This window comes from Leucopleurus acutus, assembly GCF_964270905.1.
Source record: "Leucopleurus acutus genome assembly, chromosome: 17".
NCBI lineage: Eukaryota > Metazoa > Chordata > Mammalia > Artiodactyla > Delphinidae > Leucopleurus > Leucopleurus acutus.
Window position 1 is genome coordinate 57,971,640 of NC_139159.1, and position 27,222 is coordinate 57,998,861.

Sequence of the window (27,222 nt, forward strand, 5' to 3'; positions counted from 1 at the left end):
CCAGGTGAGGTTACGACAACGCTTTAGGGTGAGTGTACGTGTGAGGGTGAGGGTTAGTGTTAGCGAACGGGTTAGGATTAGGTGACAGGTGAGGGTAAGGCTTAGGGGAAGGGTTAGGGTTAGGGTTCGGGCTAGGGTTAGGGTTAGGGGATGGGGACGGTTTAGGGTCTAGGTGAGGGTACGACAATACTTTAGGGTGAGCGTACGTGTGAGCGCGCGGGTTAGTGTTAGCGTACGGGTTAGGAGTAGGGGACGGGTGAGGGTAAGGCTTCGGGGAAGGGTTAGGGTTAGGGTTCGGGCTAGGGTTAGGGTTAGGGGACGGGGACGGTTTAGGGTCCAGGTGAGGGTACCACAACGCTTTAGGGTTAGCGTACGTGTGAGGGCGCGTGTTAGTGTTAGCGTACGGGTTAGGAGTAGGGGACGGGTGAGGGTAAGGCTTTGGGGAAGGGTTAGGGTTAGGGTTCGGGCTAGGGTTAGGGTTAGGGGACGGGGACGGTTTAGGGTCCAGGTGAAGGTATGACAACGTTTTAGGGTGAGCGTACGTGTGAGGGCGCGGGTTAGTGTTAGCGTACGGGTTAGGATTAGTTGACGGGTGAGGGTAAGGCTTCGGGGAAGGGTTAGAGTTAGGGTTAGGCCTAGGGTTAGGGTTAGGGGATGGGGACGGTTTAGGGTCCAGGTGAGGGTACAACAACGCTTTAGGGTGAGCGTATGTGTGAGGCCGCGGGTTAGTGTTAGCGTACTGGTTAGGATTAGGGGACGGGTGAGGGTAAGGCTTCGGGGAAGGGTTAGTGTTAGGGTTCGGGCTAGGGTTAGGGTTAGGGGACGGAGACGGTTTAGGGTCCAGGTGAAGGTACGCCAACGCTTTAGGGTGAGCGTACGTGTGAGGGCGCGGGTTAGTGTTAGCGTACTGGTTAGGATTAGGGGACGGGTGAGGATAAGGGTTCGGGGAAGGGTTAGGGTTAGGGTTTCGGCTAGGGTTAGGGTTAGGGGACGGGGACGGTTTAGGGTCCAGGTGAGGGTACGACAACGCTTTAGGGTGAGCATACGTGTGAGGGCGCGGGTTCGTGTTAGCATACGGGTTAGGATTAGGGGACGGGTGAGTGTAAGGTTTCGGGGAAGGGTTAGGGTTTGGGTTCGGGCTAGGGTTAGGGTGAGGAGACATGGACGGTTTAGGGTCCAGGTGAGAGTACGACAACGTTTAGGGTGAGCGTACGTGTGACGGCGCGGGTTAGTGTTAGCGTACGGGTTAGGATTAGGGGCTTGTTGAGGGTAAGGGTTCGGGGAAGGGTTAGGGTTAGGTTTCGGGCTAGGGTTAGGGTTAGGGGACGTGGACGGTTTAGGGTCCAGCTGAGGCTACGACAACGCTTTAGGGTGAGCGTACGTGTGAGGGCGCGGGTTAGTGTTAGCGTACTGGTTAGGATTAGGGGACGGGTGACGGTAAGGTTTCGGGGAAGGGTTAGGGTTAGGGGACGGGGACAGTTTAGGGTCCAGGTGAAGGTACGACAACGCTTTAGGGTGAGCGTACGTGTGAGGGCGCGGGTTAGTGTTAGCGTACGGGTTAGGATTAGGGGACGGGTGAGGATAAGGGTTCGGGGAAGTTTTAGTGTTAGGGTTCGGGCTAGGGTTAGGGTTAGGAGACGGGGACGGTTTAGTGTCCAGGTGAAGGTACGACTACGTTTTAGGGTGAGCGTATGGGTGAGGGCGCGGGTTAGTGTTAGCGTACCGGTTAGGATTAGGGGACGGGTGAGGGTAAGGCTTCGGGGAAGGGATAGTGTTAGGGTTTCGGCTAGGATTAGGGTTAGGGGACGGGGACGGTTTAGGGTCCAGGTGAGGGTACGACAACGCTTTAGGGTGAGCGTACGTGTGAAGGCGTGGGTTCGTGTTAGCGTACGGGATAAGATTACGGGACGCGTGAGGGTAAGGCTTCGGGGAAGGGTTAGGGTTAGGGTTTGGGCTAGGGTTAGGGTTAAGAGACATGGACGGTTTAGGGTCCAGGTGAGGGTATGACAACGCTTTAGGGTGAGCATATGTGTGAGGGCGCGGGTTAGTGTTAGCGTACGCGTTAGGATTAGGGGACGGGTGAGGGTAAGGCTTCGGGGAAGGGTTAGGGTTAGGGTTCGGGCTAGGGTTAGGGTTAGGGAACGGGGACGGTTTAGGGTCCAGGTGAAGGTATGACAACGTCTTAGTGTGAGCGTACGTGTGAGAGCGCGGGTTAGTGTTAGCGTACGGGTTACGATTAGGGGACGGGTGAGGGTAAGGCTTCGGGGAAGGTTAGGGTTAGGGTTCGGGCTAGGGTTACGGTTAAGGGACGGTGACGGTTTACGGTCCAGGTGATCGTACGAAAACGCTTTAGGGTGAGCGTACGTGTGAGGGCGCGGGTTAGTGTTAGCATTCGGTTTAGGATGAGGAGACGGGTGAGGGTAAGGCTTCGGGGAATATTTAGGGTTAGGGTTCGGGCTAGGGTTAGTGTTAGGGGACGGGGACGGTTTAGGGTCCAGGTGAGTGTATGACAACGCTTTAGGGTGAGCGTACGTGTGAGGGCGCGTGTTAGTGTTAGCGTACGGGTTAGGAGTAGGGCACGGGGAGGGTAAGGCTTCGGGGAAGTGTTAGGGTTAGGGTTCGGGCTAGTGTTAGGGTTAGGGGACGGGGACGGTTTAGGGTCCAGGTGAGGGTATGACAACGTTTTAGGGTGAGCGTACGTGTGAGGGCGCGGGTTAGTGTTAGCGTACGGGTTAGGATTAGGGGACGGGTGAGGGTAAGGGTTCGGGGAAGGGTTAGGGTTAGGGTTCAGGCTAGAGTTAGGGTTAGGGGACGGTGACGGTTTAGGGTCCAGGTGAGGGTACGACAACGCTTTAGGGTGAGTGTACTTGTGAGGGCGCGGGTTAGTGTTAGCGTACGGGTTAGGATTAGGGGACGGGTGAGGGTAAGGCTTCGGGGAAGGGTTAGGTTTAGGGTTCGGGCTAGGGTTAGGGTTAGGGGACGGGGACGGTGTAGGGTCCATGTGAGGGTACGACAATGCTTTAGGGTCAGCGTACGTGTGAGGGCGCTGGTTTGTGTTAGCGTACCGGTTAGGATTATGGGACGGGTGAGGGTAAGGCTTCGGGGAAGGGTTAGGGTTAGGGTTCGGGCTAGGGTTAAGGTTAGGGGACGGGGTCGGTTTAGGGTCCAGGTGAGGGTACGACAACGCCTTAAGGTGAGCGTACGTGTGAGGGCGCGTGTTAGTGTTAGCGTACGGCTTAGGCTTATAGGACGGGTGAGGGTAAGGGTTCGGGGAAGGGTTAGGGTTAGGGTTCGGGCTAGGGTTAGGGTTAGGTTACGGGGACTGTTTAGGGTCCACGTGAGGGTACGACAACGCTTTAGGGTGAGTGTACCTGTGAGGGCGTGGGTTAGTGTTAGCGTACGGGTTAGGATTAGGGGACGGGTGAGGGTAAGGCCACGGGGAAGGGTTAGGGTTAGGGTTCGGGCTAGGGTTACGGTTAAGGGACGGGGACGGTTTACAGTCCAGGTGAGCGTACGACAACACTTTAGGGTGAGCGTACGTGTGAGGGCGCGGGTTAGTGCTAGCGTACGGGTTAGGATGAGCGGACGGGTGAGGGTAAGGCTTCGGGGAAGGGTTAGGATTAGGGTTCGGGTTAGGGTTAGGGTTAGGGGACGGAGACGGTTTAGGGTCCACGTGAGGTTCCGACAACGCTTTAGGGTGAGCGTACGTGTGACGGCGCGGGTTAGTGTTAGCGTACCGGTTAGGATTAGGGGACGGGTGAGGGTAAGGCTTCGGGGAAGGGTTAGGGTTAGGTTTTGGGCTAGGGTTAGGGTTAGGGGAGGGGGATGGTTTAGGGTCCAGGTGAAGGTACGACAACGCTTTAGGGTGAGCGTACGTGTGAGGGCGCGGATTAGTGTTAGCGTACGGGTTAGGATTAGGGGACGGGTGAGGGTAAGGGTTCAGGGAAGGGTTAGGGTTAGGGTTCGGGCTAGGGATAGGGTTAGGGGACGGGGACGGTTTAGTGTCCAGGTGAGGGTACGACAACGCTTTAGGGTGAGCGTACGTGTGAGGGCGCGGGTTAGTGTTAGCGTACGGGTTAGGATTAGGGGACGGGTGAGGGTAAGGCTTCGGGGAAGGGTTGTGGTTAGGGTTCAGGCTAGGGTTAGGGTTAGGAGACATTGACGGTTTAGGGTCCAGGTGAGGTTACGACAACGCTTTAGGGTGAGTGTACGTGTGAGGGTGAGGGTTAGTGTTAGCGTACGGGTTAGGATTAGGTGACAGGTGAGGGTAAGGCTTAGGGGAAGGGTTAGGGTTAGGGTTCGGGCTAGGGTTAGGGTTAGGGGATGGGGACGGTTTAGGGTCTAGGTGAGGGTACGACAATACTTTAGGGTGAGCGTACGTGTGAGCGCGCGGGTTAGTGTTAGCGTACGGGTTAGGAGTAGGGGACGGGTGAGGGTAAGGCTTCGGGGAAGGGTTAGGGTTAGGGTTCGGGCTAGGGTTAGGGTTAGGGGACGGGGACGGTTTAGGGTCCAGGTGAGGGTACCACAACGCTTTAGGGTTAGCGTACGTGTGAGGGCGCATGTTAGTGTTAGCGTACGGGTTAGGAGTAGGGGACGGGTGAGGGTAAGGCTTTGGGGAAGGGTTAGGGTTAGGGTTCGGGCTAGGGTTAGGGTTAGGGGACGGGGACGGTTTAGGGTCCAGGTGAAGGTATGACAACGTTTTAGGGTGAGCGTACGTGTGAGGGGGCGGGTTAGTGTTAGCGTACGGGTTAGGATTAGCTGACGGGTGAGGGTAAGGCTTCGGGGAAGGGTTAGAGTTAGGGTTAGGCCTAGGGTTAGGGTTAGGGGATGGGGACGGTTTAGGGTCCAGGTGAGGGTACAACAACGCTTTAGGGTGAGCGTATGTGTGAGGCCGCGGGTTAGTGTTAGCGTACTGGTTAGGATTAGGGGACGGGTGAGGGTAAGGCTTCGGGGAAGGGTTAGTGTTAGGGTTCGGGCTAGGGTTAGGGTTAGGGGACGGAGACGGTTTAGGGTCCAGGTGAAGGTACGCCAACGCTTTAGGGTGAGCGTACGTGTGAGGGCGCGGGTTAGTGTTAGCGTACTGGTTAGGATTAGGGGACGGGTGAGGATAAGGGTTCGGGGAAGGGTTAGGGTTAGGGTTTCGGCTAGGGTTAGGGTTAGGGGACGGGGACGGTTTAGGGTCTAGGTGAGGGTACGACAACGCTTTAGGGTGAGCGTACGTGTGAGGGCGCGGGTTCGTGTTAGCATACGGGTTAGGATTAGGGGACGGGTGAGTGTAAGGTTTCGAGGAAGGGTTAGGGTTAGGGTTCGGGCTAGGGTTAGGGTTAGGAAACATGGACGGTTTAGGGTCCAGGTGAGGGTACGACAACGTTTAGGGTGAGCGTACGTGTGAAGGCGCGGGTTAGTGTTAGCGTACGGGTTAGGATTAGGGGCTTGTTGAGGGTAAGGGTTCGGGGAAGGGTTAGGGTTAGGGTTCGGGCTAGGGTTACGGTTAAGGGACGGTGACGGTTTACGGTCCAGGTGAGCGTACGAAAACGCTTTAGGGTGAGCGTACGTGTGAGGGCGCGGGTTAGTGTTAGCATTCGGTTTAGGATGAGGAGACGGGTGAGGGTAAGGCTTCGGGGAAGGTTTAGGGTTAGGGTTCGGGCTAGGGTTAGTGTTAGGGGACGGGGACGGTTTAGGGTCCAGGTGAGTGTATGACAACGCTTTAGGGTGAGCGTACGTGTGAGGGCGCGTGTTAGTGTTAGCGTACGGGTTAGGAGTAGGGGACGGGGAGGGTAAGGCTTCGGGGAAGTGTTAGGGTTAGGGTTCGGGCTAGTGTTAGGGTTAGGGGACGGGGACGGTTTAGGGTCCAGGTGAGGGTATGACAACGTTTTAGGGTGAGCGTACATGTGAGGGCGCGGGTTAGTGTTAGCGTACGGGTTAGGATTAGGGGACGGGTGAGGGTAAGGGTTCGGGGAAGGGTTAGGGTTAGGGTTCAGGCTAGAGTTAGGGTTAGGGGACGGTGACGGTTTAGGGTCCAGGTGAGGGTACGACAACGCTTTAGGGTGAGTGTACTTGTGAGGGCGCGGGTTAGTGTTAGCGTACGGGTTAGGATTAGGGGAAGGGTGAGGGTAAGGCTTCAGGGAAGGGTTAGGTTTAGGGTTCGGGCTAGGGTTAGGGTTAGGGGACGGGGACGGTGTAGGGTCCATGTGAGGGTACGACAATGCTTTAGGGTCAGCGTACGTGTGAGGGAGCTGGTTTGTGTTAGCGTACCGGTTAGGATTATGGGACGGGTGAGGGTAAGGCTTCGGGGAAGGGTTAGGGTTAGGGTTCGGGCTAGGGTTAAGGTTAGGGGACGGGGTCGGTTTAGGGTCCAGGTGAGGGTACGACAACGCCTTAAGGTGAGCGTACGTGTGAGGGCGCGTGTTAGTGTTAGCGTACGGCTTAGGCTTATAGGACGGGTGAGGGTAAGGGTTCGGGGAAGGGTTAGGGTTAGGGTTCGGGCTAGGGTTAGGGTTAGGTTACGGGGACTGTTTAGGGTCCACGTGAGGGTACGACAACGCTTTAGGGTGAGTGTACCTGTGAGGGCGTGGGTTAGTGTTAGCGTACGGGTTAGGATTAGGGGACGGGTGAGGGTAAGGCCACGGGGAAGGGTTAGGGTTAGGGTTCGGGCTAGGGTTACGGTTAAGGGACGGGGACGGTTTACAGTCCAGGTGAGCGTACGACAACACTTTAGGGTGAGCGTACGTGTGAGGGCGCGGGTTAGTGCTAGCGTACGGGTTAGGATGAGCGGACGGGTGAGGGTAAGGCTTCGGGGAAGGGTTAGGATTAGGGTTCGGGTTAGGGTTAGGGTTAGGGGACGGAGACGGTTTAGGGTCCACGTGAGGGTACGACAACGCTTTAGGGTGAGCGTACGTGTGACGGCGCGGGTTAGTGTTAGCGTACCGGTTAGGATGAGGGGACGGGTGAGGGTAAGGCTTCGGGGAAGGTTTAGGGTTAGGGTTCGGGCTAGGGTTAGGGTTAGGGGACGGGGACGGTTTAGGGTCCAGGTGAGGGTACGACAACGCTTCAGGGTGAGCGTACGTGTGAGGGCGCGGGTTAGTGTTAGTGTACGGTTTAGGCTTATGTGACGGGTGAGGGTAAGGGTTCGGAGAAGGGTTAGTGTTAGCGTTCGGGCTAGGGTTAGGGTTAGGGTACGGGGACTGTTTAGGGTCCACTTGAGGGTATGACAACGCTTTAGGGTGAGTGTACCTGTGAGGGCGCGGGTTACTGTTATTGTACGGGTTAAGATTAGGGGACGGGTGAGGGTAAGGCTTCGGGGAAGGTTAGGGTTAGGGTTCGGGCTAGGGTTACGGTTAAGGGACGGTGACGGTTTACGGTCCAGGTGAGCGTACGAAAACGCTTTAGGGTGAGCGTACGTGTGAGGGCGCGGGTTAGTGTTAGCATTCGGTTTAGGATGAGGAGACGGGTGAGGGTAAGGCTTCGGGGAAGGTTTAGGGTTAGGGTTCGGGCTAGGGTTAGTGTTAGGGGACGGGGACGGTTTAGGGTCCAGGTGAGTGTATGACAACGCTTTAGGGTGAGCGTACGTGTGAGGGCGCGTGTTAGTGTTAGCGTACGGGTTAGGAGTAGGGGACGGGGAGGGTAAGGCTTCGGGGAAGTGTTAGGGTTAGGGTTCGGGCTAGTGTTAGGGTTAGGGGACGGGGACGGTTTAGGGTCCAGGTGAGGGTATGACAACGTTTTAGGGTGAGCGTATGTGTGAGGGCGCGGGTTAGTGTTAGCGTACGGGTTAGGATTAGGGGACGGGTGAGGGTAAGGGTTCGGGGAAGGGTTAGGGTTAGGGTTCAGGCTAGAGTTAGGGTTAGGGGACGGTGACGGTTTAGGGTCCAGGTGAGGGTACGACAACGCTTTAGGGTGAGTGGACTTGTGAGGGCGCGGGTTAGTGTTAGCATACGGGTTAGGATTAGGGGACGGGTGAGGGTAAGGCTTCAGGGAAGGGTTAGGTTTAGGGTTCGGGCTAGGGTTAGGGTTAGGGGACGGGGACGGTGTAGGGTCCATGTGAGGGTACGACAATGCTTTAGGGTCAGCGTAGGTGTGAGGGAGCTGGTTTGTGTTAGCGTACCGGTTAGGATTATGGGACGGGTGAGGGTAAGGCTTCGGGAAAGGGTTAGGGTTAGGGTTCGGGCTAGGGTTAAGGTTAGGGGACGGGGTCGGTTTAGGGTCCAGGTGAGGGTACGACAACGCCTTAAGGTGAGCGTACGTGTGAGGGCGCGTGTTAGTGTTAGCGTACGGCTTAGGCTTATAGGACGGGTGAGGGTAAGGGTTCGGGGAAGGGTTAGGGTTAGGGATCGGGCTAGGGTTAGAGTTAGGTTACGGGGACTGTTTAGGGTCCACGTGAGGGTACGACAACGCTTTAGGGTGAGTGTACCTGTGAGGGCGTGGGTTAGTGTTAGCGTACGGGTTAGGATTAGGGGACGGGTGAGGGTAAGGCCACGGGGAAGTGTTAGGGTTAGGGTTCGGGCTAGGGTTACGGTTAAGGGACGGGGACGGTTTACAGTCCAGGTGAGCGTACGACAACACTTTAGGGTGAGCGTATGTGTGAGGGCGCGGGTTAGTGCTAGCGTACGGGTTAGGATGAGCGGACGGGTGAGGGTAAGGCTTCGGGGAAGGGTTAGGATTAGGGTTCGGGTTAGGGTTAGGGTTAGGGGACGGAGACGGTTTAGGGTCCACGTGAGGGTACGACAACGCTTTAGGGTGAGCGTACGTGTGACTGCGCGGGTTAGTGTTAGCGTACCGGTTAGGATTAGGGGACGGGTGAGGGTAAGGCTTCGGGGAAGGGTTAGGGTTAGGGTTTGGGCTAGGGTTAGGGTTAGGGGAAGGGGATGGTTTAGGGTCCAGGTGAAGGTACGACAACGCTTTAGGGTGAGCGTACGTGTGAGGGCGCGGATTAGTGTTAGCGTACGGGTTAGGATTAGGGGACGGGTGAGGGTAAGGGTTCAGGGAAGGGTTAGGGTTAGGGTTCGGGCTAGGGATAGGGTTAGGGGACGGCGACGGTTTAGGGTCCAGGTGAGGGTACGACAACGCTTTAGGGTGAGCGTACGTGTGAGGGCGCGGGTTAGTGTTAGCGTACGGGTTAGGATTAGGGGACGGGTGAGGGTAAGGCTTCGGGGAAGGGTTGTGGTTAGGGTTCAGGCTAGGGTTAGGGTTAGGAGACATTGACGGTTTAGGGTCCAGGTGAGGTTACGACAACGCTTTAGGTTGAGTGTACGTGTGAGGGTGAGGGTTAGTGTTAGCGTACGGGTTAGGATTAGGTGACAGGTGAGGGTAAGGCTTAGGGGAAGGGTTAGGGTTAGGGTTCGGGCTAGGGTTAGGGTTAGGGGACGGGGACGGTTTAGGGTCCAGGTGAGGGTACGACAACGCTTTAGGGTTAGCGTACGTGTGAGGGCGCGTGTTAGTGTTAGCGTACGGGTTAGGAGTAGGGGACGGGTGAGGGTAAGGCTTTGGGGAAGGGTTAGGGTTAGGGGTCGGGCTAGGGTTAGGGTTAGGGGACGGGGACGGTTTAGGGTCCAGGTGAAGGTATGACAACGTTTCAGGGTGAGCGTACGTGTGAGGGCGCGGGTTAGTGTTAGCGTACGGGTTAGGATTAGCTGACGGGTGAGGGTAAGGCTTCGGGGAAGGGTTAGAGTTAGGGTGAGGCCTAGGGTTAGGCTTAGGGGATGGGGACGGTTTAGGGTCCAGGTGAGGGTACAACAACGCTTTAGGGTGAGCGTATGTGTGAGGCCGCGGGTTAGTGTTAGCGTACTGGTTAGGATTAGGGGACGGGTGAGGGTAAGGCTTCGGGGAAGGGTTAGTGTTAGGGTTCGGGCTAGGGTTAGGGTTAGGGGACGGAGACGGTTTAGGGTTCAGGTGAAGATACGCCAACGCTTTAGGGTGAGCGTACGTGTGAGGGCGCGGGTTAGTGTTAGCGTACTGGTTAGGATTAGGGGACGGGTGAGGATAAGGGTTCGGGGAAGGGTTAGGGTTAGGGTTTCGGCTAGGGTTAGGGTTAGGGGACGGGGACGGTTTAGGGTCCAGGTGAGGGTACGACAACGCTTTAGGGTGAGCGTACGTGTGAGGGCGTGGGTTCGTGTTAGCATACGGGTTAGGATTAGGGGACGGGTGAGGGTAAGGCTTCGGGGAAGGGTTAGGGTTAGGGTTCGGGCTAGGGTTAGGGTTAGGGAACGGGGACGGTTTAGGGTCCAGGTGAAGGTATGACAACGTCTTAGTGTGAGCGTACGTGTGAGAGCGCGGGTTAGTGTTAGCGTACGGGTTACGATTAGGGGACGGGTGAGGGTAAGGCTTCGGGGAAGGTTAGGGTTAGGGTTCGGGCTAGGGTTACGGTTAAGGGACGGTGACGGTTTACGGTCCAGGTGAGCGTACGAAAACGCTTTAGGGTGAGCGTACGTGTGAGGGCGCGGGTTAGTGTTAGCATTCGGTTTAGGATGAGGAGACGGGTGAGGGTAAGGCTTCGGGGAATGTTTAGGGTTAGGGTTCGGGCTAGGGTTAGTGTTAGGGGACGGGGACGGTTTAGGGTCCAGGTGAGTGTATGACAACGCTTTAGGGTGAGCGTACGTGTGAGGGCGCGTGTTAGTGTTAGCGTACGGGTTAGGAGTAGGGGACGGGGAGGGTAAGGCTTCGGGGAAGTGTTAGGGTTAGGGTTCGGGCTAGTGTTAGGGTTAGGGGACGGGGACGGTTTAGGGTCCAGGTGAGGGTATGACAACGTTTTAGGGTGAGCGTACGTGTGAGGGCGCGGGTTAGTGTTAGCGTACGGGTTAGGATTAGGGGACGGGTGAGGGTAAGGGTTCGGGGAAGGGTTAGGGTTAGGGTTCAGGCTAGAGTTAGGGTTAGGGGACGGTGACGGTTTAGGGTCCAGGTGAGGGTACGACAACGCTTTAGGGTGACTGTACTTGTGAGGGCGCGGGTTAGTGTTAGCGTACGGGTTAGGATTAGGGGACGGGTGAGGGTAAGGCTTCGGGGAAGGGTTAGGTTTAGGGTTCGGGCTAGGGTTAGGGTTAGGGGACGGGGACGGTGTAGGGTCCATGTGAGGGTACGACAATGCTTTAGGGTCAGCGTACGTGTGAGGGCGCTGGTTTGTGTTAGCGTACCGGTTAGGATTATGGGACGGGTGAGGGTAAGGCTTCGGGGAAGGGTTAGGGTTAGGGTTCGGGCTAGGGTTAAGGTTAGGGGACGGGGTCGGTTTAGGGTCCAGGTGAGGGTACGACAACGCCTTAAGGTGAGCGTACGTGTGAGGGCGCGTGTTAGTGTTAGCGTACGGCTTAGGCTTATAGGACGGGTGAGGGTAAGGGTTCGGGGAAGGGTTAGGGTTAGGGTTCGGGCTAGGGTTAGGGTTAGGTTACGGGGACTGTTTAGGGTCCACGTGAGGGTACGACAACGCTTTAGGGTGAGTGTACCTGTGAGGGCGTGGGTTAGTGTTAGCGTACGGGTTAGGATTAGGGGACGGGTGAGGGTAAGGCCACGGGGAAGGGTTAGGGTTAGGGTTCGGGCTAGGGTTACGGTTAAGGGACGGGGACGGTTTACAGTCCAGGTGAGCGTACGACAACACTTTAGGGTGAGCGTACGTGTGAGGGCGCGGGTTAGTGCTAGCGTACGGGTTAGGATGAGCGGACGGGTGAGGGTAAGGCTTCGGGGAAAGGTTAGGATTAGGGTTCGGGTTAGGGTTAGGGTTAGGGGACGGAGACGGTTTAGGGTCCACGTGAGGTTCCGACAACGCTTTAGGGTGAGCGTACGTGTGACGGCGCGGGTTAGTGTTAGCGTACCGGTTAGGATTAGGGGACGGGTGAGGGTAAGGCTTCGGGGAAGGGTTAGGGTTAGGTTTTGGGCTAGGGTTAGGGTTAGGGGAGGGGGATGGTTTAGGGTCCAGGTGAAGGTACGACAACGCTTTAGGGTGAGCGTACGTGTGAGGGAGGGGATTAGTGTTAGCGTACGGGTTAGGATTAGGGGACGGGTGAGGGTAAGGGTTCAGGGAAGGGTTAGGGTTAGGGTTCGGGCTAGGGATAGGGTTAGGGGACGGGGACGGTTTAGTGTCCAGGTGAGGGTACGACAACGCTTTAGGGTGAGCGTACGTGTGAGGGCGCGGGTTAGTGTTAGCGTACGGGTTAGGATTAGGGGACGGGTGAGGGTAAGGCTTCGGGGAAGGGTTGTGGTTAGGGTTCAGGCTAGGGTTAGGGTTAGGAGACATTGACGGTTTAGGGTCCAGGTGAGGTTACGACAACGCTTTAGGGTGAGTGTACGTGTGAGGGTGAGGGTTAGTGTTAGCGTACGGGTTAGGATTAGGTGACAGGTGAGGGTAAGGCTTAGGGGAAGGGTTAGGGTTAGGGTTCGGGCTAGGGTTAGGGTTAGGGGATGGGGACGGTTTAGGGTCTAGGTGAGGGTACGACAATACTTTAGGGTGAGCGTACGTGTGAGCGCGCGGGTTAGTGTTAGCGTACGGGTTAGGAGTAGGGGACGGGTGAGGGTAAGGCTTCGGGGAAGGGTTAGGGTTAGGGTTCGGGCTAGGGTTAGGGTTAGGGGACGGGGACGGTTTAGGGTCCAGGTGAGGGTACCACAACGCTTTAGGGTTAGCGTACGTGTGAGGGCGCATGTTAGTGTTAGCGTACGGGTTAGGAGTAGGGGACGGGTGAGGGTAAGGCTTTGGGGAAGGGTTAGGGTTAGGGTTTCGGCTAGGGTTAGGGTTAGGGGACGGGGACGGTTTAGGGTCCAGGTGAGGGTACGACAACGCTTTAGGGTGAGCGTACGTGTGAGGGCGCGGGTTCGTGTTAGCATACGGGTTAGGATTAGGGGACGGGTGAGTGTAAGGTTTCGAGGAAGGGTTAGGGTTAGGGTTCGGGCTAGGGTTAGGGTTAGGAGACATGGACGGTTTAGGGTCCAGGTGAGGGTACGACAACGTTTAGGGTGAGCGTACGTGTGAAGGCGCGGGTTAGTGTTAGCGTACGGGTTAGGATTAGGGGCTTGTTGAGGGTAAGGGTTCGGGGAAGGGTTAGGGTTAGGGTTCGGGCTAGGGTTAGGGTTAGGGGACGTGGACGGTTTAGGGTCCAGCTGAGGCTACGACAACGCTTTAGGGTGAGCGTATGTGTGAGGGCGCGGGTTAGTGTTAGCGTACTGGTTAGGATTAGGGGACGGGTGACGGTAAGGTTTCGGGGAAGGGTTAGGGTTAGGGGACGGGGACAGTTTAGGGTCCAGGTGAAGGTACGACAACGCTTTAGGGTGAGCGTATGTGTGAGGGCGCGGGTTAGTGTTAGCGTACGGGTTAGGATTAGGGGACGGGTGAGGATAAGGGTTCGGGGAAGTTTTAGTGTTAGGGTTCGGGCTAGGGTTAGGGTTAGGAGACGGGGACGGTTTAGTGTCCAGGTGAAGGTACGACTACGTTTTAGGGTGAGCGTATGGGTGAGGGCGCGGGTTAGTGTTAGCGTACCGGTTAGGATTAGGGGACGGGTGAGGGTAAGGCTTCGGGGAAGGGATAGTGTTAGGGTTTCGGCTAGGATTAGGGTTAGGGGACGGGGACGGTTTAGGGTCCAGGTGAGGGTACGACAACGCTTTAGGGTGAGCGTACGTGTGAAGGCGTGGGTTCGTGTTAGCGTACGGGATAGGATTACGGGACGCGTGAGGGTAAGGCTTCGGGGAAGGGTTAGGGTTAGGGTTTGGGCTAGGGTTAGGGTTAAGAGACATGGACGGTTTAGGGTCCAGGTGAGGGTATGACAACGCTTTAGGGTGAGCGTATGTGTGAGGGCGCGGGTTAGTGTTAGCGTACGCGTTAGGATTAGGGGACGGGTGAGGGTAAGGCTTCGGGGAAGGGTTAGGGTTAGGGTTCGGGCTAGGGTTAGTGTTAGGGGACGGGGACTGTTTAGGGTCCACGTGAGGGTACGACAACTATTTAGGGTGAGTGTACTTGTGAGGGCGCGGGTTAGTGTTAGCGTACGGGTTAGGATTAGGGGACGGGTGAGGGTAAGGCTTCGGGGAAGGTTAGGGTTAGGGTTCGGGCTAGGGTTACGGTTAAGGGACGGTGACGGTTTACGGTCCAGGTGAGCGTACGAAAACGCTTTAGGGTGAGCGTACGTGTGAGGGCGCGGGTTAGTGTTAGCATTCGGTTTAGGATGAGGAGACGGGTGAGGGTAAGGCTTCGGGGAAGGTTTAGGGTTAGGGTTCGGGCTAGGGTTAGTGTTAGGGGACGGGGACGGTTTAGGGTCCAGGTGAGTGTATGACAACGCTTTAGGGTGAGCGTACGTGTGAGGGCGCGTGTTAGTGTTAGCGTACGGGTTAGGAGTAGGGGACGGGGAGGGTAAGGCTTCGGGGAAGTGTTAGGGTTAGGGTTCGGGCTAGTGTTAGGGTTAGGGGACGGGGACGGTTTAGGGTCCAGGTGAGGGTATGACAACGTTTTAGGGTGAGCGTACATGTGAGGGCGCGGGTTAGTGTTAGCGTACGGGTTAGGATTAGGGGACGGGTGAGGGTAAGGGTTCGGGGAAGGGTTAGGGTTAGGGTTCAGGCTAGAGTTAGGGTTAGGGGACGGTGACGGTTTAGGGTCCAGGTGAGGGTACGACAACGCTTTAGGGTGAGTGTACTTGTGAGGGCGCGGGTTAGTGTTAGCGTACGGGTTAGGATTAGGGGAAGGGTGAGGGTAAGGCTTCAGGGAAGGGTTAGGTTTAGGGTTCGGGCTAGGGTTAGGGTTAGGGGACGGGGACGGTGTAGGGTCCATGTGAGGGTACGACAATGCTTTAGGGTCAGCGTACGTGTGAGGGAGCTGGTTTGTGTTAGCGTACCGGTTAGGATTATGGGACGGGTGAGGGTAAGGCTTCGGGGAAGGGTTAGGGTTAGGGTTCGGGCTAGGGTTAAGGTTAGGGGACGGGGTCGGTTTAGGGTCCAGGTGAGGGTACGACAACGCCTTAAGGTGAGCGTACGTGTGAGGGCGCGTGTTAGTGTTAGCGTACGGCTTAGGCTTATAGGACGGGTGAGGGTAAGGGTTCGGGGAAGGGTTAGGGTTAGGGTTCGGGCTAGGGTTAGGGTTAGGTTACGGGGACTGTTTAGGGTCCACGTGAGGGTACGACAACGCTTTAGGGTGAGTGTACCTGTGAGGGCGTGGGTTAGTGTTAGCGTACGGGTTAGGATTAGGGGACGGGTGAGGGTAAGGCCACGGGGAAGGGTTAGGGTTAGGGTTCGGGCTAGGGTTACGGTTAAGGGACGGGGACGGTTTACAGTCCAGGTGAGCGTACGACAACACTTTAGGGTGAGCGTACGTGTGAGGGCGCGGGTTAGTGCTAGCGTACGGGTTAGGATGAGCGGACGGGTGAGGGTAAGGCTTCGGGGAAGGGTTAGGATTAGGGTTCGGGTTAGGGTTAGGGTTAGGGGACGGAGACGGTTTAGGGTCCACGTGAGGGTACGACAACGCTTTAGGGTGAGCGTACGTGTGACGGCGCGGGTTAGTGTTAGCGTACCGGTTAGGATGAGGGGACGGGTGAGGGTAAGGCTTCGGGGAAGGTTTAGGGTTAGGGTTCGGGCTAGGGTTAGGGTTAGGGGACGGGGACGGTTTAGGGTCCAGGTGAGGGTACGACAACGCTTCAGGGTGAGCGTACGTGTGAGGGCGCGGGTTAGTGTTAGCGTACGGTTTAGGCTTATGTGACGGGTGAGGGTAAGGGTTCGGAGAAGGGTTAGTGTTAGCGTTCGGGCTAGGGTTAGGGTTAGGGTACGGGGACTGTTTAGGGTCGACTTGAGGGTATGACAACGCTTTAGGGTGAGTGTACCTGTGAGGGCGCGGGTTACTGTTATTGTACGGGTTAAGATTAGGGGACGGGTGAGGGTAAGGCTTCGGGGAAGGTTAGGGTTAGGGTTCGGGCTAGGGTTACGGTTAAGGGACGGTGACGGTTTACGGTCCAGGTGAGCGTACGAAAACGCTTTAGGGTGAGCGTACGTGTGAGGGCGCGGGTTAGTGTTAGCATTCGGTTTAGGATGAGGAGACGGGTGAGGGTAAGGCTTCGGGGAAGGTTTAGGGTTAGGGTTCGGGCTAGGTTTAGTGTTAGGGGACGGGGACGGTTTAGGGTCCAGGTGAGTGTATGACAACGCTTTAGGGTGAGCGTACGTGTGAGGGCGCGTGTTAGTGTTAGCGTACGGGTTAGGAGTAGGGGACGGGGAGGGTAAGGCTTCGGGGAAGTGTTAGGGTTAGGGTTCGGGCTAGTGTTAGGGTTAGGGGACGGGGACGGTTTAGGGTCCAGGTGAGGGTATGACAACGTTTTAGGGTGAGCGTATGTGTGAGGGCGCGGGTTAGTGTTAGCGTACGGGTTAGGATTAGGGGACGGGTGAGGGTAAGGGTTCGGGGAAGGGTTAGGGTTAGGGTTCAGGCTAGAGTTAGGGTTAGGGGACGGTGACGGTTTAGGGTCCAGGTGAGGGTACGACAACGCTTTAGGGTGAGTGGACTTGTGAGGGCGCGGGTTAGTGTTAGCATACGGGTTAGGATTAGGGGACGGGTGAGGGTAAGGCTTCAGGGAAGGGTTAGGTTTAGGGTTCGGGCTAGGGTTAGGGTTAGGGGACGGGGACGGTGTAGGGTCCATGTGAGGGTACGACAATGCTTTAGGGTCAGCGTACGTGTGAGGGAGCTGGTTTGTGTTAGCGTACCGGTTAGGATTATGGGACGGGTGAGGGTAAGGCTTCGGGGAAGGGTTAGGGTTAGGGTTCGGGCTAGGGTTAAGGTTAGGGGAAGGGGTCGGTTTAGGGTCCAGGTGAGGGTACGACAACGCCTTAAGGTGAGCGTACGTGTGAGGGCGCGTGTTAGTGTTAGCGTACGGCTTAGGCTTATAGGACGGGTGAGGGTAAGGGTTCGGGGAAGGGTTAGGGTTAGGGATCGGGCTAGGGTTAGTGTTAGGTTACGGGGACTGTTTAGGGTCCACGTGAGGGTACGACAACGCTTTAGGGTGAGTGTACCTGTGAGGGCGTGGGTTAGTGTTAGCGTACGGGTTAGGATTAGGGGACGGGTGAGGGTAAGGCCACGGGGAAGTGTTAGGGTTAGGGTTCGGGCTAGGGTTACGGTTAAGGGACGGGGACGGTTTACAGTCCAGGTGAGCGTACGACAACACTTTAGGGTGAGCGTACGTGTGAGGGCGCGGGTTAGTGCTAGCGTACGGGTTAGGATGAGCGGACGGGTGAGGGTAAGGCTTCGGGGAAGGGTTAGGATTAGGGTTCGGGTTAGGGTTAGGGTTAGGGGACGGAGACGGTTTAGGGTCCACGTGAGGGTACGACAACGCTTTAGGGTGAGCGTACGTGTGACTGCGCGGGTTAGTGTTAGCGTACCGGTTAGGATTAGGGGACGGGTGAGGGTAAGGCTTCGGGGAAGGGTTAGGGTTAGGGTTTGGGCTAGGGTTAGGGTTAGGGGAAGGGGATGGTTTAGGGTCCAGGTGAAGGTACGACAACGCTTTAGGGTGAGCGTACGTGTGAGGGCGCGGATTAGTGTTAGCGTACGGGTTAGGATTAGGGGACGGGTGAGGGTAAGGGTTCAGGGAAGGGTTAGGGTTAGGGTTCGGGCTAGGGATAGGGTTAGGGGACGGCGACGGTTTAGGGTCCAGGTGAGGGTACGACAACGCTTTAGGGTGAGCGTACGTGTGAGGGCGCGGGTTAGTGTTAGCGTACGGGTTAGGATTAGGGGACGGGTGAGGGTAAGGCTTCGGGGAAGGGTTGTGGTTAGGGTTCAGGCTAGGGTTAGGGTTAGGAGACATTGACGGTTTAGGGTCCAGGTGAGGTTACGACAACGCTTTAGGTTGAGTGTACGTGTGAGGGTGAGGGTTAGTGTTAGCGTACGGGTTAGGATTAGGTGACAGGTGAGGGTAAGGCTTAGGGGAAGGGTTAGGGTTAGGGTTCGGGCTAGGGTTAGGGTTAGGGGATGGGGACGGTTTAGGGTCTAGGTGAGGGTACGACAATACTTTAGGGTGAGCGTACGTGTGAGCGCGCGGGTTAGTGTTAGCGTACGGGTTAGGAGTAGGGGACGGGTGAGGGTAAGGCTTCGGGGAAGGGTTAGGGTTAGGGTTCGGGCTAGGGTTAGGGTTAGGGGACGGGGACGGTTTAGGGTCCAGGTGAGGGTACGACAACGCTTTAGGGTTAGCGTACGTGTGAGGGCGCGTGTTAGTGTTAGCGTACGGGTTAGGAGTAGGGGACGGGTGAGGATAAGGCTTTGGGGAAGGGTTAGGGTTAGGGGTCGGGCTAGGGTTAGGGTTAGGGGACGGGGACGGTTTAGGGTCCAGGTGAAGGTATGACAACGTTTCAGGGTGAGCGTACGTGTGAGGGCGCGGGTTAGTGTTAGCGTACGGGTTAGGATTAGCTGACGGGTGAGGGTAAGGCTTCGGGGAAGGGTTAGAGTTAGGGTTAGGCCTAGGGTTAGGGTTAGGGGATGGGGACGGTTTAGGGTCCAGGTGAGGGTACAACAACGCTTTAGGGTGAGCGTATGTGTGAGGCCGCGGGTTAGTGTTAGCGTACTGGTTAGGATTAGGGGACGGGTGAGGGTAAGGCTTCGGGGAAGGGTTAGTGTTAGGGTTCGAGCTAGGGTTAGGGTTAGGGGACGGAGACGGTTTAGGGTTCAGGTGAAGATACGCCAACGCTTTAGGGTGAGCGTACGTGTGAGGGCGCGGGTTAGTGTTAGCGTACTGGTTAGGATTAGGGGACGGGTGAGGATAAGGGTTCGGGGAAGGGTTAGGGTTAGGGTTTCGGCTAGGGTTAGGGTTAGGGGACGGGGACGGTTTAGGGTCCAGGTGAGGGTACGACAACGCTTTAGGGTGAGCGTACGTGTGAGGGCGCGGGTTCGTGTTAGCATACGGGTTAGGATTAGGGGACGGGTGAGGGTAAGGCTTCGGGGAAGGGTTAGGGTTAGGGTTCGGGCTAGGGTTAGGGTTAGGGAACGGGGACGGTTTAGGGTCCAGGTGAAGGTATGACAACGTCTTAGTGTGAGCGTACGTGTGAGAGCGCGGGTTAGTGTTAGCGTACGGGTTACGATTAGGGGACGGGTGAGGGTAAGGCTTCGGGGAAGGTTAGGGTTAGGGTTCGGGCTAGGGTTACGGTTAAGGGACGGTGACGGTTTACGGTCCAGGTGAGCGTACGAAAACGCTTTAGGGTGAGCGTACGTGTGAGGGCGCGGGTTAGTGTTAGCATTCGGTTTAGGATGAGGAGACGGGTGAGGGTAAGGCTTCGGGGAATGTTTAGGGTTAGGGTTCGGGCTAGGGTTAGTGTTAGGGGACGGGGACGGTTTAGGGTCCAGGTGAGTGTATGACAACGCTTTAGGGTGAGCGTACGTGTGAGGGCGCGTGTTAGTGTTAGCGTACGGGTTAGGAGTAGGGGACGGGGAGGGTAAGGCTTCGGGGAAGTGTTAGGGTTAGGGTTCGGGCTAGTGTTAGGGTTAGGGGACGGGGACGGTTTAGGGTCCAGGTGAGGGTATGACAACGTTTTAGGGTGAGCGTACGTGTGAGGGCGCGGGTTAGTGTTAGCGTACGGGTTAGGATTAGGGGACGGGTGAGGGGAAGGGTTCGGGGAAGGGTTAGGGTTAGGGTTCAGGCTAGAGTTAGGGTTAGGGGACGGTGACGGTTTAGGGTCCAGGTGAGGGTACGACAACGCTTTAGGGTGACTGTACTTGTGAGGGCGCGGGTTAGTGTTAGCGTACGGGTTAGGATTAGGGGACGGGTGAGGGTAAGGCTTCGGGGAAGGGTTAGGTTTAGGGTTCGGGCTAGGGTTAGGGTTAGGGGACGGGGACGGTGTAGGGTCCATGTGAGGGTACGACAATGCTTTAGGGTCAGCGTACGTGTGAGGGCGCTGGTTTGTGTTAGCGTACCGGTTAGGATTATGGGACGGGTGAGGGTAAGGCTTCGGGGAAGGGTTAGGGTTAGGGTTCGGGCTAGGGTTAAGGTTAGGGGACGGGGTCGGTTTAGGGTCCAGGTGAGGGTACGACAACGCCTTAAGGTGAGCGTACGTGTGAGGGCGCGTGTTAGTGTTAGCGTACGGCTTAGGCTTATAGGACGGGTGAGGGTAAGGGTTCGGGGAAGGGTTAGGGTTAGGGTTCGGGCTAGGGTTAGGGTTAGGTTACGGGGACTGTTTAGGGTCCACGTGAGGGTACGACAACGCTTTAGGGTGAGTGTACCTGTGAGGGCGTGGGTTAGTGTTAGCGTACGGGTTAGGATTAGGGGACGGGTGAGGGTAAGGCCACGGGGAAGGGTTAGGGTTAGGGTTCGGGCTAGGGTTACGGTTAAGGGACGGGGACGGTTTACAGTCCAGGTGAGCGTACGACAACACTTTAGGGTGAGCGTACGTGTGAGGGCGCGGGTTAGTGCTAGCGTACGGGTTAGGATGAGCGGACGGGTGAGGGTAAGGCTTCGGGGAAAGGTTAGGATTAGGGTTCGGGTTAGGGTTAGGGTTAGGGGACGGAGACGGTTTAGGGTCCACGTGAGGTTCCGACAACGCTTTAGGGTGAGCGTACGTGTGACGGCGCGGGTTAGTGTTAGCGTACCGGTTAGGATTAGGGGACGGGTGAGGGTAAGGCTTCGGGGAAGGGTTAGGGTTAGGTTTTGGGCTAGGGTTAGGGTTAGGGGAGGGGGATGGTTTAGGGTCCAGGTGAAGGTACGACAACGCTTTAGGGTGAGCGTACGTGTGAGGGCGCGGATTAGTGTTAGCGTACGGGTTAGGATTAGGGGACGGGTGAGGGTAAGGGTTCAGGGAAGGGTTAGGGTTAGGGTTCGGGCTAGGGATAGGGTTAGGGGACGGGGACGGTTTAGTGTCCAGGTGAGGGTACGACAACGCTTTAGGGTGAGCGTACGTGTGAGGGCGCGGGTTAGTGTTAGCGTACGGGTTAGGATTAGGGGACGGGTGAGGGTAAGGCTTCGGGGAAGGGTTGTGGTTAGGGTTCAGGCTAGGGTTAGGGTTAGGAGACATTGACGGTTTAGGGTCCAGGTGAGGTTACGACAACGCTTTAGGGTGAGTGTACGTGTGAGGGTGAGGGTTAGTGTTAGCGTACGGGTTAGGATTAGGTGACAGGTGAGGGTAAGGCTTAGGGGAAGGGTTAGGGTTAGGGTTCGGGCTAGGGTTAGGGTTAGGGGATGGGGACGGTTTAGGGTCTAGGTGAGGGTACGACAATACTTTAGGGTGAGCGTACGTGTGAGCGCGCGGGTTAGTGTTAGCGTACGGGTTAGGAGTAGGGGACGGGTGAGGGTAAGGCTTCGGGGAAGGGTTAGGGTTAGGGTTCGGGCTAGGGTTAGGGTTAGGGGACGGGGACGGTTTAGGGTCCAGGTGAGGGTACCACAACGCTTTAGGGTTAGCGTACGTGTGAGGGCGCATGTTAGTGTTAGCGTACGGGTTAGGAGTAGGGGACGGGTGAGGGTAAGGCTTTGGGGAAGGGTTAGGGTTAGGGTTTCGGCTAGGGTTAGGGTTAGGGGACGGGGACGGTTTAGGGTCCAGGTGAGGGTACGACAACGCTTTAGGGTGAGCGTACGTGTGAGGGCGCGGGTTCGTGTTAGCATACGGGTTAGGATTAGGGGACGGGTGAGTGTAAGGTTTCGAGGAAGGGTTAGGGTTAGGGTTCGGGCTAGGGTTAGGGTTAGGAGACATGGACGGTTTAGGGTCCAGGTGAGGGTACGACAACGTTTAGGGTGAGCGTACGTGTGAAGGCGCGGGTTAGTGTTAGCGTACGGGTTAGGATTAGGGGCTTGTTGAGGGTAAGGGTTCGGGGAAGGGTTAGGGTTAGGGTTCGGGCTAGGGTTAGGGTTAGGGGACGTGGACGGTTTAGGGTCCAGCTGAGGCTACGACAACGCTTTAGGGTGAGCGTATGTGTGAGGGCGCGGGTTAGTGTTAGCGTACTGGTTAGGATTAGGGGACGGGTGACGGTAAGGTTTCGGGGAAGGGTTAGGGTTAGGGGACGGGGACAGTTTAGGGTCCAGGTGAAGGTACGACAACGCTTTAGGGTGAGCGTATGTGTGAGGGCGCGGGTTAGTGTTAGCGTACGGGTTAGGATTAGGGGACGGGTGAGGATAAGGGTTCGGGGAAGTTTTAGTGTTAGGGTTCGGGCTAGGGTTAGGGTTAGGAGACGGGGACGGTTTAGTGTCCAGGTGAAGGTACGACTACGTTTTAGGGTGAGCGTATGGGTGAGGGCGCGGGTTAGTGTTAGCGTACCGGTTAGGATTAGGGGACGGGTGAGGGTAAGGCTTCGGGGAAGGGATAGTGTTAGGGTTTCGGCTAGGATTAGGGTTAGGGGACGGGGACGGTTTAGGGTCCAGGTGAGGGTACGACAACGCTTTAGGGTGAGCGTACGTGTGAAGGCGTGGGTTCGTGTTAGCGCACGGGATAGGATTACGGGACGCGTGAGGGTAAGGCTTCGGGGAAGGGTTAGGGTTAGGGTTTGGGCTAGGGTTAGGGTTAAGAGACATGGACGGTTTAGGGTCCAGGTGAGGGTATGACAACGCTTTAGGGTGAGCGTATGTGTGAGGGCGCGGGTTAGTGTTAGCGTACGCGTTAGGATTAGGGGACGGGTGAGGGTAAGGCTTCGGGGAAGGGTTAGGGTTAGGGTTCGGGCTAGGGTTAGTGTTAGGGGACGGGGACTGTTTAGGGTCCACGTGAGGGTACGACAACTATTTAGGGTGAGTGTACTTGTGAGGGCGCGGGTTAGTGTTAGCGTACGGGTTAGGATTAGGGGACGGGTGAGGGTAAGGCTTCGGGGAAGGTTAGGGTTAGGGTTCGGGCTAGGGTTACGGTTAAGGGACGGTGACGGTTTACGGTCCAGGTGAGCGTACGAAAACGCTTTAGGGTGAGCGTACGTGTGAGGGCGCGGGTTAGTGTTAGCATTCGGTTTAGGATGAGGAGACGGGTGAGGGTAAGGCTTCGGGGAAGGTTTAGGGTTAGGGTTCGGGCTAGGGTTAGTGTTAGGGGACGGGGACGGTTTAGGGTCCAGGTGAGTGTATGACAACGCTTTAGGGTGAGCGTACGTGTGAGGGCGCGTGTTAGTGTTAGCGTACGGGTTAGGAGTAGGGGACGGGGAGGGTAAGGCTTCGGGGAAGTGTTAGGGTTAGGGTTCGGGCTAGTGTTAGGGTTAGGGGACGGGGACGGTTTAGGGTCCAGGTGAGGGTATGACAACGTTTTAGGGTGAGCGTACATGTGAGGGCGCGGGTTAGTGTTAGCGTACGGGTTAGGATTAGGGGACGGGTGAGGGTAAGGGTTCGGGGAAGGGTTAGGGTTAGGGTTCAGGCTAGAGTTAGGGTTAGGGGACGGTGACGGTTTAGGGTCCAGGTGAGGGTACGACAACGCTTTAGGGTGAGTGTACTTGTGAGGGCGCGGGTTAGTGTTAGCGTACGGGTTAGGATTAGGGGAAGGGTGAGGGTAAGGCTTCAGGGAAGGGTTAGGTTTAGGGTTCGGGCTAGGGTTAGGGTTAGGGGACGGGGACGGTGTAGGGTCCATGTGAGGGTACGACAATGCTTTAGGGTCAGCGTACGTGTGAGGGAGCTGGTTTGTGTTAGCGTACCGGTTAGGATTATGGGACGGGTGAGGGTAAGGCTTCGGGGAAGGGTTAGGGTTAGGGTTCGGGCTAGGGTTAAGGTTAGGGGACGGGGTCGGTTTAGGGTCCAGGTGAGGGTACGACAACGCCTTAAGGTGAGCGTACGTGTGAGGGCGCGTGTTAGTGTTAGCGTACGGCTTAGGCTTATAGGACGGGTGAGGGTAAGGGTTCGGGGAAGGGTTAGGGTTAGGGTTCGGGCTAGGGTTAGGGTTAGGTTACGGGGACTGTTTAGGGTCCACGTGAGGGTACGACAACGCTTTAGGGTGAGTGTACCTGTGAGGGCGTGGGTTAGTGTTAGCGTACGGGTTAGGATTAGGGGACGGGTGAGGGTAAGGCCACGGGGAAGGGTTAGGGTTAGGGTTCGGGCTAGGGTTACGGTTAAGGGACGGGGACGGTTTACAGTCCAGGTGAGCGTACGACAACACTTTAGGGTGAGCGTACGTGTGAGGGCGCGGGTTAGTGCTAGCGTACGGGTTAGGATGAGCGGACGGGTGAGGGTAAGGCTTCGGGGAAGGGTTAGGATTAGGGTTCGGGTTAGGGTTAGGGTTAGGGGACGGAGACGGTTTAGGGTCCACGTGAGGGTACGACAACGCTTTAGGGTGAGCGTACGTGTGACGGCGCGGGTTAGTGTTAGCGTACCGGTTAGGATGAGGGGACGGGTGAGGGTAAGGCTTCGGGGAAGGTTTAGGGTTAGGGTTCGGGCTAGGGTTAGGGTTAGGGGACGGGGACGGTTTAGGGTCCAGGTGAGGGTACGACAACGCTTCAGGGTGAGCGTACGTGTGAGGGCGCGGGTTAGTGTTAGCGTACGGTTTAGGCTTATGTGACGGGTGAGGGTAAGGGTTCGGAGAAGGGTTAGTGTTAGCGTTCGGGCTAGGGTTAGGGTTAGGGTACGGGGACTGTTTAGGGTCGACTTGAGGGTATGACAACGCTTTAGGGTGAGTGTACCTGTGAGGGCGCGGGTTACTGTTATTGTACGGGTTAAGATTAGGGGACGGGTGAGGGTAAGGCTTCGGGGAAGGTTAGGGTTAGGGTTCGGGCTAGGGTTACGGTTAAGGGACGGTGACGGTTTACGGTCCAGGTGAGCGTACGAAAACGCTTTAGGGTGAGCGTACGTGTGAGGGCGCGGGTTAGTGTTAGCATTCGGTTTAGGATGAGGAGACGGGTGAGGGTAAGGCTTCGGGGAAGGTTTAGGGTTAGGGTTCGGGCTAGGTTTAGTGTTAGGGGACGGGGACGGTTTAGGGTCCAGGTGAGTGTATGACAACGCTTTAGGGTGAGCGTACGTGTGAGGGCGCGTGTTAGTGTTAGCGTACGGGTTAGGAGTAGGGGACGGGGAGGGTAAGGCTTCGGGGAAGTGTTAGGGTTAGGGTTCGGGCTAGTGTTAGGGTTAGGGGACGGGGACGGTTTAGGGTCCAGGTGAGGGTATGACAACGTTTTAGGGTGAGCGTATGTGTGAGGGCGCGGGTTAGTGTTAGCGTACGGGTTAGGATTAGGGGACGGGTGAGGGTAAGGGTTCGGGGAAGGGTTAGGGTTAGGGTTCAGGCTAGAGTTAGGGTTAGGGGACGGTGACGGTTTAGGGTCCAGGTGAGGGTACGACAACGCTTTAGGGTGAGTGGACTTGTGAGGGCGCGGGTTAGTGTTAGCATACGGGTTAGGATTAGGGGACGGGTGAGGGTAAGGCTTCAGGGAAGGGTTAGGTTTAGGGTTCGGGCTAGGGTTAGGGTTAGGGGACGGGGACGGTGTAGGGTCCATGTGAGGGTACGACAATGCTTTAGGGTCAGCGTACGTGTGAGGGAGCTGGTTTGTGTTAGCGTACCGGTTAGGATTATGGGACGGGTGAGGGTAAGGCTTCGGGGAAGGGTTAGGGTTAGGGTTCGGGCTAGGGTTAAGGTTAGGGGAAGGGGTCGGTTTAGGGTCCAGGTGAGGGTACGACAACGCCTTAAGGTGAGCGTACGTGTGAGGGCGCGTGTTAGTGTTAGCGTACGGCTTAGGCTTATAGGACGGGTGAGGGTAAGGGTTCGGGGAAGGGTTAGGGTTAGGGATCGGGCTAGGGTTAGTGTTAGGTTACGGGGACTGTTTAGGGTCCACGTGAGGGTACGACAACGCTTTAGGGTGAGTGTACCTGTGAGGGCGTGGGTTAGTGTTAGCGTACGGGTTAGGATTAGGGGACGGGTGAGGGTAAGGCCACGGGGAAGTGTTAGGGTTAGGGTTCGGGCTAGGGTTACGGTTAAGGGACGGGGACGGTTTACAGTCCAGGTGAGCGTACGACAACACTTTAGGGTGAGCGTACGTGTGAGGGCGCGGGTTAGTGCTAGCGTACGGGTTAGGATGAGCGGACGGGTGAGGGTAAGGCTTCGGGGAAGGGTTAGGATTAGGGTTCGGGTTAGGGTTAGGGTTAGGGGACGGAGACGGTTTAGGGTCCACGTGAGGGTACGACAACGCTTTAGGGTGAGCGTACGTGTGACTGCGCGGGTTAGTGTTAGCGTACCGGTTAGGATTAGGGGACGGGTGAGGGTAAGGCTTCGGGGAAGGGTTAGGGTTAGGGTTTGGGCTAGGGTTAGGGTTAGGGGAAGGGGATGGTTTAGGGTCCAGGTGAAGGTACGACAACGCTTTAGGGTGAGCGTACGTGTGAGGGCGCGGATTAGTGTTAGCGTACGGGTTAGGATTAGGGGACGGGTGAGGGTAAGGGTTCAGGGAAGGGTTAGGGTTAGGGTTCGGGCTAGGGATAGGGTTAGGGGACGGCGATGGTTTAGGGTCCAGGTGAGGGTACGACAACGCTTTAGGGTGAGCGTACGTGTGAGGGCGCGGGTTAGTGTTAGCGTACGGGTTAGGATTAGGGGACGGGTGAGGGTAAGGCTTCGGGGAAGGGTTGTGGTTAGGGTTCAGGCTAGGGTTAGGGTTAGGAGACATTGACGGTTTAGGGTCCAGGTGAGGTTACGACAACGCTTTAGGTTGAGTGTACGTGTGAGGGTGAGGGTTAGTGTTAGCGTACGGGTTAGGATTAGGTGACAGGTGAGGGTAAGGCTTAGGGGAAGGGTTAGGGTTAGGGTTCGGGCTAGGGTTAGGGTTAGGGGATGGGGACGGTTTAGGGTCTAGGTGAGGGTACGACAATACTTTAGGGTGAGCGTACGTGTGAGCGCGCGGGTTAGTGTTAGCGTACGGGTTAGGAGTAGGGGACGGGTGAGGGTAAGGCTTCGGGGAAGGGTTAGGGTTAGGGTTCGGGCTAGGGTTAGGGTTAGGGGACGGGGACGGTTTAGGGTCCAGGTGAGGGTACGACAACGCTTTAGGGTTAGCGTACGTGTGAGGGCGCGTGTTAGTGTTAGCGTACGGGTTAGGAGTAGGGGACGGGTGAGGATAAGGCTTTGGGGAAGGGTTAGGGTTAGGGGTCGGGCTAGGGTTAGGGTTAGGGGACGGGGACGGTTTAGGGTCCAGGTGAAGGTATGACAACGTTTCAGGGTGAGCGTACGTGTGAGGGCGCGGGTTAGTGTTAGCGTACGGGTTAGGATTAGCTGACGGGTGAGGGTAAGGCTTCGGGGAAGGGTTAGAGTTAGGGTTAGGCCTAGGGTTAGGGTTAGGGGATGGGGACGGTTTAGGGTCCAGGTGAGGGTACAACAACGCTTTAGGGTGAGCGTATGTGTGAGGCCGCGGGTTAGTGTTAGCGTACTGGTTAGGATTAGGGGACGGGTGAGGGTAAG